Below are 11,845 nucleotides of genomic sequence, written 5' to 3' on the forward strand. Positions count from 1 at the left end.
AGTGGAGCTATAAAGGTTATTATTTTGGAGAAAATAAATGCTGTATTAAAATATATTCATTTGATATTGCTTATATGCAACATGTTCATATATGAGGAACATAAATGAGGCACAGAAGTTTTTTTCTTTATTTCATTAGATTTTTTTTTTTTTTACTGTTTGCACACAAAATACGACATAAATGCTTGTCCATTTCTGGACCATCTGGCAGTGTTTTTTTTTGTCCAAACATGATCCAACATTATGCTGCGTTCAGGACAGGCCCGACGTCTCTCCTATAGCGTAGACCCGACGTCACTGAGCTCCTGGTTGGGGGAACTTGGGGTCTCAACCTCACCACAGACCATCCTGACATCCCCTCATAGCTGCCATCCTCCCAGAATGCCACCTCCTCTGCTGCCAGTACTCTCTGCCTTCCTCCATCAGCTGTTAACACAGAACAGACAATCATTATGAGCTACAGGCATCTTTTAGTCATTATGAAACTACAGTGAAATTGTTTGACAACTTCCAGCTTAGTATGCACACATAAGACATTAAAACAAAACAAAACAACAACAACAAAAAAAACCATTATATTAATAAATTCTTACAAAAAATAAAAACTTTAATGAAAAAAAAAGAAAACACTTGGAAACAATTGGAAGAAAAAAAGAATTTTAAGCAGTTGGTAATAAATAGTAAAATATAATTCAACAAACTTTGAGGCAGATAATTTGCCTGGATGGATTTTAATAAATCACAGTGCTTTAATCATTCAAGGATTTGTGACATCTCTAGATCTTACCTGCTTCTTTCTTGACCAACATCCAGATGACTGGCAGTAGGTCCTGGATGCAGCTGGAAAACATTTTTGTGCATTGTCAATACATAGCATAATTACATTATGTACATAAACAATATTGAAGCATAAAATATAATCAACATTCTAAAATAGTAGATACTCACACACAGTTGCATCTCTGTCCTCATCACGGACATCAGGACGTTCCTGAAGATTCTGATTGACACAAATGTGACTCCCATTCTGTGGAGTGTAAAAGTAAAAAAAAATATTGTAGCAAATATATCGCTTTGTCAAAAATACATAAGTAAATAAGTTAAAGTTATTCTCAACCAGCCATTGTACAATCGGGAATCAACGCAGTTGTTACGACCACTTATAGTGCAATAAGAACAACCAGTATAAAAGGGACAATATTTACTATTACAAAATAAGAGGATGTGTATTTGCAAAAAACAATAGGTAAACAAAAATAAATGAAAAACAATGGAAAAGGAAAATCAAACTAAAAGAACAGCAGGGTGCAGCGACAACTGCAAAAAACAAAAAACACAAATTACCAAACGCCTATTAAATCTTTGCAATAAAACCATTCAATTCAATCCAGTTAAAAAAATATACAAAGCCTACCTGCAGCGTCGACCAACCACACGCCCAGGTAGGAATCGTCAGCTCAAAACATGAAGTGTGGCCCTATATAAAAACATCACACAAACACTGACTGAATATAATCAGATTAAGAGTTTTTCTTTACAACAAAAAAAACTGACACAAACCTGATCGCAAACAGTGGGACGTGTGGGCCAACACACCTGATCGAACACAGAGGAGATTGACAATTGCCCACCAGCCTGACAGCTTCCCTTTTATGGGAGCTCAAAATGTGGAGGAAGCGACCCCTGGTGGTTCCACCCGTTACACAGTGACTGTACATAATACCGGCTTCATGGCTCCGTCCTGATATCCGTCCTCCGTCCGCCATGTTGTCGATCTCTACTGCTTACTATACTCCGTTATATCAAAAATAAATAAAATAACCGGATGTTCAATTTTCTTTACAAATATGCGAGTGTTCATTATTCACTAAATGTGCAATCATAACTTACTGAATTTCTCTTCGTGGACTCCGTAAAAGCGCCTCGGCACCGTGGTCCGAGGCCTGGCTGTTGAGGCTCGGCCATTTTTCAGGTCTGAAAAAAATAAAAGAAGATGCGAGTATTTTTAAGAGTTCAGAACATCACATGTAATAAAAAAATTGCAGTACGAAATCTCTCCCTACACTTGTTTTGACATTATAAAAACGACAGACCGCTTTCTGTAAGAAACAAACAAAGCAACTCGCCTCGCCGCACGTGCTCGCTATTCATAAAAGCTTTCTTACCTGAGTTCGGCCTGTTGGAGCGCCACGGTGTCATCTGTTGTTTTCCGCCGTATCGTAAACGATACTGAAAAGGTAAGGTGCAAATCTTCCTCTGGAGTTTAATGGCGGCTGCCTGACCGACTATGAAATCGCATTACTGCCACCAACTGGACTGGAGTGTTAAATGAAAGTTGACAGAAAAAAAAAACATTCTAAAAAGTTATTTTTTCAAAAGTTACGTGATAGTATATTTTATTTTTATTATAATTAATTGCTAAAATGTTTTTAAATGTGTAGATGTTTATTTACTCAATTCTACTTTGAGCTGTCTCCTTTTTAGTTTATACAGAATATAATGATTCATTATCCATGAGTTATATTTAGTGCTTAACTAACAAAACTTTTAAAAAAGAATACAAATGTTTATACTCTATCAGAAGGTATCACATACTTTCAACCATTTTGTCCTCCAATTTAAACTCAAGAGTTAAGCAACTGAATACTGATAAATCATCTGTAGTTTAAGTCCTGTATTGTGATGTGGAATGGTGTCACTACCACTCCAATATAGCATGACTCTAGGTCTTTAAAGCAATCAGTGAACATTAACATTAGTTTGAATATTATTCACAAAAATACTTTATGTACAATGAACCACTCTGGAACATGTTTTTATTATTATTATTATTGATTAAGTTGTGAGAGGAATGTCAAAGAAAGATCACGTTTAACAAAAGTCTATTGTATGTATTCATGCATATTCTTCTTTTATATCATCAATTCAACCAAAACTAAGTTTTTCAGTGCTCCTAGCACACATGTAAAATATATTTTAATGGATAAGATAGATTATTGTTTTAATATTCTTTCTCCAAACATACTTCTTCATGGCATACTTCTATAACTGAACAATATCTACAGATGTCTTAAAATGTGTTCAACTGTTTGGCCCATTGCACTGCAGCACCAACATGTGTTTACATCCCCATTTGAAGGAGTACATGTTGGAATACAGGCTTTTTGAGCCAGTATTCCAGAATGTTTAATCACAAAGTCCAGATTAGGAGACAATTTCAGAAGAGTCAACAACAACTTAGTATACCATGAACATCTGCCTGTGATACTATAATGTTACGAACGTTTTGATAAGCCAATCAGAGGAGGACCTGCTGGTCTCAGCGTCCTGGCGGAGTTCAGTTTGTCTCCTAATGCTGAGATTGACTCAAAACCTTCTGCTATTGACGTATTGCAGCTCTGCATTAGTAAAGCACTAAGAGTTCAGAAACAATATGAAATGGTGAAAAAACTATTTATTAACTGATTAAGTCATGTTTTAGATTGTTCTTGAAAAACTAATCACTCACGGCTGCACAGTGAACCCACTGATTTTTTACAGCGGACAGCCGCTCCCCTTTCTTGCAGGTACTCCATACCCCGGCTAAATCTTTTAGGGGTACGCAGTACCCTGCCGTACCCCCCTATTTTCACCCCTGGATATATCTCCAAACTGCTTACCTGGCTGGAGAGCAGCAGCGACGTTAGCTGCATATGAGTCAGAGTTCACCGTACACTGTATTCCCAAACAGTTGCACTATCTCAGAACTAATAAGTTCACAGCAGTCAAATGTCGTTATGAAGTTGACCAAACTATAAAGTTTTGAGATCTGTTGAGATTTATGCCACTTTAACTGAACAGGGCTCAATATTTTATAGCTAATTTGTGTGGAACACTCAAAAGGTTCGAGTGTAGTGTCATGACGTTAGCAACGTGATGACGTTCTGGTGGGTGGGTCTTATCTCTCCCTCAGGTAAAATGAGTCAGCCGTCTTGAATTTGCCTTTATTGGGGCCTGCCCATGCAATGCACGGCAGGAACCTGTTCTACCCTCCTGAGAACCGAAGAAAACAAGTGTCTTCCAATTTCAGTTTTTTTGTGATTTCCTACTTATTTAGGCTAAAATGAACACCTTAGCATTTTATTTTTTTTTAAATATTTTTTATTAAAATTTACAGCATGTCCATTGTAGTGGACATCAGGACTAATTTATAGCTAATTTGTGTGGAACACTCAAATTAGAATTAAACATAATTCTGTCTAAATTATGACAGAATTAAAAAAAATTAAAAATGTACAGATTATTGTTTAATGAATCACACTTACCCAACAAGAGGTCAAATTTGAAAAATACATTTAATAATCAGAAGTTATCCATTTCTGGTTGCAGTCTATTGCTTATTACTTGAAATAAAAACCAAAAATGTCTGCAAACTGCAGGGGTGTCGCTAAACACTATTGCCCAAAAAATGAAGACTTTATTTATTTTTACCTAATTAATTGTTTATTTTTTATTTATTTTGAACATGATAAAATATAAAATACATGAACATGGACTTTCTTCAGAACATCAGCACACATGGCCTATCTTGGTTTTCCCAGAGTGAAAATCTTCTGGACTAAAAAATCAAAAGTGCCAGTTATTAGCAGGAAAATGATGAGGAATAAGTTCTGAAAACTTCTCAAAGGGTCTTCCAGCAACTGGAACCAATATGATGAACCAAAGAATACCAAAGCAACACCATTTACCAGAAGATGGGCCACTGTGAACAGAATGGAGCATCTTAGCTGACTGTCACAAAGTGNATTTGTGAATGTTAGAGCCTCATTTTCAACAGTGGAGCTATAAATGTTGAAAAAGGTTATTATTTTGGAGAAAGTCTCATCAACATCAATATTTCCACTAAATAAGAGGCAAAAAAATAAATAAATTTGTTTGATAAAGGAAAAGTCTCTCTACGGAAGAGGATTGGGGCCACTGAAAAAAAATAAAACAGTTCTGACTTTAATCTCAGAATTCTGAGAAAAAAGTCAGATTTTTTTTTTCTTTTTTCCAGTGGCCCTAAACCTCTTCCGTACCTCTCAGACTCTGACCCCGACAGCACCAAACTATTTTTTTATATTGGACAATTTAATTTCACATAATTATCGTGATAGAAGCCTTTTGTTTGTTAAATACTTAATGAAACATATTTACCGTGTTTGATGTTTGTTGTAAATGATGTATACTCACAAATAACGAGGTAATTAGTCCAAGTTTGTCGTTTATTGAACGTTCAGAAACTACAGCGGCTGTAAAGAGCCACAGCAAAGGTAAAGAAAGGTAAAATAACTGAACAGGTGATCAACTCTAAACCTCTCGCACATTTTTACTCTCCGTCTCTCTCTGTCGTTTAAGCACACCCGTTGCCATGGCAACCTCCTACGCTCCACAAGCCGACCAGAGATTATGTTACAAACTAGAGGTGCGCCGATCGACGGCCACCGATCATAATCGGCCGATTTCCGTGACAAAGTGTATGATCGGTGATCGCCGATCAAGGTCTCTTGTTGCTGATCACACAAACCGATCACCTGCTTCTTATTTCCAGCCTGCCTGTGCAGCTGGTCTCCTTTTCCCTTCACTCTGCGCAAACGCGCAGCAACAAATCCTAAGCGATGTCGCACTGAATGAATGGGGAAGTTTGCGTGTTGCGGCAGAAAACTGAAGCACGTCAAAATGCATCAACACGATGAATCTAATATGGCATAAAAAACAATGACATACTTGACGGAGTTTGGCTACATCGAGGCTCACTGCAGTAAAAAAGACATACGGAGGATCAGATAGCAGGTAAAGCAGCGCACAGCTACAAACACTCACCCGGATTAGCATGACGGTCAGAAAGCTAAACAAATAACCCGCAAAATTATTTCAGTCTTCGAGCTGCGATGTAACACAGGACGAAAAGTGGGATTTTTGACCCTGTATTCTGACGCAAACGCAGCTCGTGAGCGACAGATATCGACAGTTTTGCATTTTCATTCACGGGAGTCGAATTCTGTCGATTGCGGAATCCCAGGAGGAGGGAGCGGGCGGGAGGTGTTAACGACTCTACTTAGCATGTGCAAAGGCTCTTCAGCAGACCCACGTGGATTCTCAGTCATTGGATGAAAAACAATGACATCACAGTTCATCATTGACATGTGATTGGTTGGTTGATGTGTGCCCATTGAACAGCACTTATGTCTTTATAAATAAACCCTGCCCCAATCATTAATATTCTGAACGCTGTATTTAAAAAAAATCTAGATAAAAAATAAATACTGTATTAAAATATATTCATTTGATATTGCTTATATGCAACATGTTCATATATGAGGAACATAAATGAGGCACAGAAGTTTTTTTCTTTATTTCATTTTATTTTATTTTATTTTTTTTTTTTACTGTTTGCACACAAAATAAGACATAAATGCTTGCCCATTTCTGGACTATCTGGCTGTGTTTTTTTTTGTCCTAACATGATCCAAAATTATGCTGCGTACAGGACAGGCCCGACGTCTCCCCTGTAGCTTAGACCCGACAGCATGACTCTGGGTCTTTAAAGCAATCAGTGAACATTAACATTAGTTTGAATATTATTCACAAAAATACTTTATACACAATGAACCACTCTGGAACATGTTTTTATTATTATTATTATTGATTAAGTTGTGTGAGAGGAATGTCAAAGTAAGATCACGTTTAACAAAAGTCTATGTATGTATTCATGCATATTCTTCTTTTATATCATCAATTCAACCAAAACTAAGTTTTTCAGTGCTCCTAGCACACATGTAAAATATATTTTAATGGATAAGATAGATTATTGTTTTAATATTCTTTCTCCAAACATACTTCTTCATGGCATACTTCTATAACTGAACAATACCTACAGATGTCTTAAAATGTGTTAAATTGTTTGGCCCATTTCACTGCAACACCAACATGTATTTACATCTCCATTTGAAGGAGTACATGTTGGAATACAGGCTTTTTTGAGCCAGTATTCCAGAATGATTAATCACAAAGTCCAGATTAGGAGACAATTTCAGAAGAGTCAACAACAACTTGGTATGCCATGAACATCTGCCTGTGATACTATAATGTTACGAACGTTTTGATAAGCCAATCAGAGGAGGACCTGCTGGTCTCAGCGTCTTGGCGGCGTTCAGTTTGTCTCCTAATGCCGAGATCGACTCAAAACCTTCTGCGATTGACGTATTGCAGCTCTGCATTAGTTAAGCAACAATATGAAATGGTGAAAAAACTATTTATTAACTGATTAAGTCGTGTTTTAGACTGTTCTTGAAAAACTAATCACTCACGGCTGCACAGTGAACCCACTGATTTTTTACGACAGCCGCTCCCCTCTCTTGCAGGTACTCCATACCCCCGCTAAATCTTTTAGGGGTACGCAGTACCCTGCCATACCCCCCCTATTTTCACCCCTGGATATATCTCCAAACTGCTTACCTGGCTGGAGAGCAGCAGCGACGTTAGCTGCATATGAGTCAGGGTTCACCATACACTGTATTCCCAAACAGTTGCACTAGCTCAGAACTAATAAGTTCACAGCAGTCAAATGTCATTATGAAGTTGACCAAACTATAAAGTTTGAGATCTGTTGAGATTTATGCCACTTTAACTGAACAGGGCTCAATATTTTATAGCTAATTTGTGTGGAACACTCAAAAGGTTCGAGTGTAGTGTCATGACGTTAGCAACGTGATGACGTTCTGGTGGGTGGGTCTTATCTCTCCCTCAGGTAAAATGAGTCAGCCGTCTTGAATTTGCCTTTATTGGGGTCTGCCCATGCAATGCACGGCAGGAACCTATGTTCTACCCTCCTGAGAACCGAAGAAAACAAGTGTCTTCCAATTTCAGTTTTTTTGTGATTTCCTACATATTTAGGCTAGCATTTTATTTTTTTTAAATATTTTTTTTATTAAAATTTACAGCATGTCCATTGTAGTGGACATCAGGACTATTTCAGTCTAAATTATGACAGAATTCAAAAAAATTGAAAAATGTACAGATTATTGTTTAATGAATCACACAACAAGAGGTCAAATTTGAAAAATACATTTAATAATCAGAAGTTATCCATTTCTGGTTGCAGTCTATTGCTTGTTACTTGAAATAAAAACCAAAAATGTCTGCAAACTGCAGGGGTGTCGCTAAACACTATTGCCCAAAAAATGAAGACTTTATTTATTTTTACCTAATTAATTGTTTATTTTTTATTTATTTTGAACATGATAGAAATATAAAATACATGAACAAGGACTTTCTTCAGAACATCAGCACACATGGCGTATCTTGGTTTTCCCAGAGTCAAAATCTTCTGGACTAAAAAATCAAAAGTGCCAGTTATTAGCAGGAAAATGATGAGGAATAAGTTCTGAAAACTTCTCAAAGGGTCTTCCAGCAACTGGAACCAATATGATGAACCAAAGAATACCAAAGCCACACCATTTACCAGAAGATGGGCCACTGTGAACAGAACGGAGCATCTTAGTTGACTGTCACAAAGTGGTTTGATGATAAACCTATGGTGATGGCCTCCACCATTTATGGGAAAGATCTAAATGATATTTGCAGTTGATGGTCAAACAAAGAAAAAAACTTGTGTCCATGATCTTTAGGACTAAATGTTGAGCTTTCATTGAATGTCAACCAGAACCAAGAAATGGACATTCCCATCACAAATGCCTGGCCCTAGACAAACATTCAAATTAATCCTGGCCCACCTAGCACAGCGACTTTCCTGCTCTCTCTCTCTGGCTCTAATGGTGTGTTCATACCAAACGTGTTTTGAACGTCAGGCACATCTGGTTTACATTCAAAGTCTATGTGGAGGCGCGTTGAGGGCCATGGAGGAGTGTTCTGAATGTCTAGCATGGCACTATTTGAACCGTTTGAACCATTTTTATGACGTTCCACATAGACTGTGAATGTAAACCAGACGCACCTGATGCTCAAAACGCTTTTGGTATGAATGCACCAAAAGTGCACACGTGTCAAATTTGAAGTGTCAAATGCATTTTTGACATGCGTAACGCATTTGGTGAGAACGCACCACGAGTCTGTCTCTTCATCAGATTGTCCTGGATCTGATGAAGTTAGTAACCCTAACCCTTTTCACACTCATCTGTGAAAAGCCGTAAAACAGCAGGAGTTCCTGGCTTTAGAGAGAGGGTCAGAGATAGCTCCTGGTTGGATGAGCAAAGATACGCCTTATTTGAATAAATTAAAGATAAGAATACGCCTTTTACTATAAAACTTTCTACACAGAAGTAACAAATTAGATTTGCTCTCACAATTCTCCAAAGACGTCTTTGCTTTTTGTTTGTCGTTTCCATCTTTTGTCTTTTTTCCTCTTTCAGGTAAGTTCATGTGTTGTTTGTGCTCTGAGTTTTCTGATGTTGTGTGATGTGCTTTTCTGGTGATAGTATGCATCTGTCTTGAATAAATATTATTTTGATTATTGTGATGCTGTCATTTCTGTGTGGCTTTTGTTTCCACACATGGAATCATGGACATTACCACAGGGTCCGCGTTTCATTGGCTAATGCCCATTTGACGTCACTACGCAGCTACCACGTGCTTGACCGTCTCACAAACAAAAGCTAAAGTAGTATACACATGCTAAGGTAGATTGTGGACTAGCAGACCATAATCTACACAATCAAAGTTTTTGCGACAGAACTCAAATAAGAATGGTTAGGGTTAGGGTGGGGCATCTGTACAGGCGATGTCAGGTATCCTGATCGTATTTGTGGAAATAAAATTCATAGATTTCCCAAATCTGATACGGAATGCCTCGCTTGGATCAAAGCTTGTGCACGACCGCATTTGCAGCTCAACCATCGTAGGATCAATAAGAACAAAGGAGTGTGTGCTGGTGTAAGTATTATTACTTTGCTTTCTTTGTGTTTAGTGAATGGGGATATTTTGAGTGACCCTGCGACAGACTGGCGACCTATCCAGGGTGACCCGCCTCTCGCCCAGAACGTTAGCTAGAGATAGGCACCAGCACCTCCCGATCCCTTTTGAATTTTGAAGCTTGAAATATTTTAAGGTCTTAAGGAGGCCTATAATGTGTGAACAATGACCCCCAAGTCTGAAAAAAGTCAATAATAAACACATTCATTATGAAAACCTTTTAGCTAAGTACAGCATAATGGCAGTACCGATACATCTTCTACACCCTGAAGCCTGTTTGTTACACCGTCTCACGTTAGCTGAACAGATCGATATGCAATGTGTACCGTATCCGACATACATTAAAGATTTTATTTTACCTGAAAATGCTTTTTACTAAACTGTAATCGTGTTAGCGACTCTAGCACCGAGTATCAGGCCTAGGCACACTCAAACATTTGCCAACAACAGAAATCACTGATTCCAAAAGTAACCATCAAAACCATGAATACCGACTTAACGCAGCCTTGCAAGAACAATAGGCATCAGTGATCTTGTCCACAGCTATATTTATGCTGAGGGTGTGAGGACCTGCTGTTTTTCTCATCGACCGGTAGCATTTAGCTGCGACGCGCACAATGTTGGAGGCATCGCGTGGCTCAAACACCTTGATTTCGTCCATAAAAGATGACATGAACTTGTTGGTTCCCCTGTCCATTGTCGTGGCTGATATTTTTTTGAAAATCCAGCAGAAATGTTACACCAATTGACTCAGAAATACTTTGTAGAGTCAGTTGAAACGAAAGACGCCATGTTTACACATAGAAACTAAGCTCCGCGAGGCTTTGTTTGTGAGACATGCAGCCACGTGAGATTTTAGGGGGCATTTATGTGAACCCTAACAAGTTCACAGAACTCAAAAATTATTTTGTAACAAATTACACAAAAATATTTTTGTGATGTTTTTAAATGTCTTAAGTTTACATAAAAATAAAAATTACAGGTGCAGTTGCCTTAAATTATCTCAACATTGTCTTATAAATATTGATATTTCTCAACTTATGATTAGGGAATATTTCACTTAAAATTTTCAATATATTCAAGCATTACACCAAATGTTGGTGTAATGCTGGAAATACACCAACATTTTTCAATATTCCTCAACTCATAATCTGGGGGACATGCACTCATAGTGGCTGATCAGACCACTGCTAACATACAAGGGGATAATTTAACATACTAGAACTTAAACAAATACTGGTCAACACAAGACTAAATCTTTAAATTAAATAAATACTATTAGAACTAAACTGGCAAAAAGAAGGAACATTGAAGAAATGGTCAAATTAAACTAAAGAAAACCAAACTTCCCCTTCCCCTGACAAACAAATGGAATGATCTGCTGAGAAGGTTTGCCAGTCATATAAGGACATCGATTAGCTGGAGCTCTTCTGAGTGATACACCAGCAGCAGCTCCAAAGGAAACTGGTAACTCAAAAGAAATTCATTTGTTACATTTAACAAAAATATAAAGAACTGACTGTCATGAGTTGCGGTTGATGGTGGTGAGGAGAGACGCAGCGAACCCAGGTTATGGTGAAAATAATGAATTTAATGATGATAATAAGCTCTCAGTCCAGGACAGGCAGCACGGCAAACGAGCACACAGCTAATACCGGTAGCAACTGACATATGGGACTCACGGGAGCTAGCACAGACCAGGACTAGGCAGTTCAACTGGAAAGTACAAACGGTCTACAGAGAAGCGGGCACAAAACAGGACTTGGCAGTTCTACTGGAATGTCCCAGAAACTTCACCTGAACGACGTTAACAGAGAAACAGAAGACTATAGACATGGACACGACGAGGAACACAGACAACAGGTGGGTTTAAATACACACGAGATAATTACTGGAA

General features: G+C 37.9%; 3 long non-coding RNA genes across 3 annotated transcripts in view; 1 reads left to right on the plus strand and 2 right to left on the minus strand.

Annotated features, from left to right (window-relative positions):
* LOC107833430 (uncharacterized) overlaps positions 1-11,462 on the minus strand; it is a 12,760-nt gene extending 1,298 nt beyond the window's left edge. Inside the window, exons 1-4 of the long non-coding RNA XR_001659175.1 lie at positions 11,315-11,462; positions 6,454-6,456; positions 5,736-5,744; positions 3,509-3,510 (exon numbers count right to left, since the gene is read on the minus strand). This is a non-coding gene — a long non-coding RNA (uncharacterized LOC107833430). The remainder of the gene's footprint in view (positions 1-3,508; positions 3,511-5,735; positions 5,745-6,453; positions 6,457-11,314) is intronic.
* LOC103154337 (uncharacterized) lies at positions 211-2,322 on the minus strand. Its single transcript, XR_477909.2, has 6 exons — positions 1,891-2,322; positions 1,561-1,787; positions 1,415-1,477; positions 949-1,317; positions 788-840; positions 211-426 (listed from the first exon to the last, which is right to left on the minus strand). It is a non-coding gene; the product is annotated as an uncharacterized LOC103154337 (long non-coding RNA).
* Positions 349-5,769, plus strand: LOC107833427 (uncharacterized). The gene is made up of 3 exons (XR_001659172.1): positions 349-428; positions 4,070-4,076; positions 5,755-5,769. It is a non-coding gene; the product is annotated as an uncharacterized LOC107833427 (long non-coding RNA).
* Positions 11,463-11,845: the final 383 nt, after the last annotated feature.

Source organism: Poecilia formosa, unplaced genomic scaffold (assembly GCF_000485575.1).
Source record: "Poecilia formosa unplaced genomic scaffold, Poecilia_formosa-5.1.2 Scaffold382, whole genome shotgun sequence".
NCBI lineage: Eukaryota > Metazoa > Chordata > Actinopteri > Cyprinodontiformes > Poeciliidae > Poecilia > Poecilia formosa.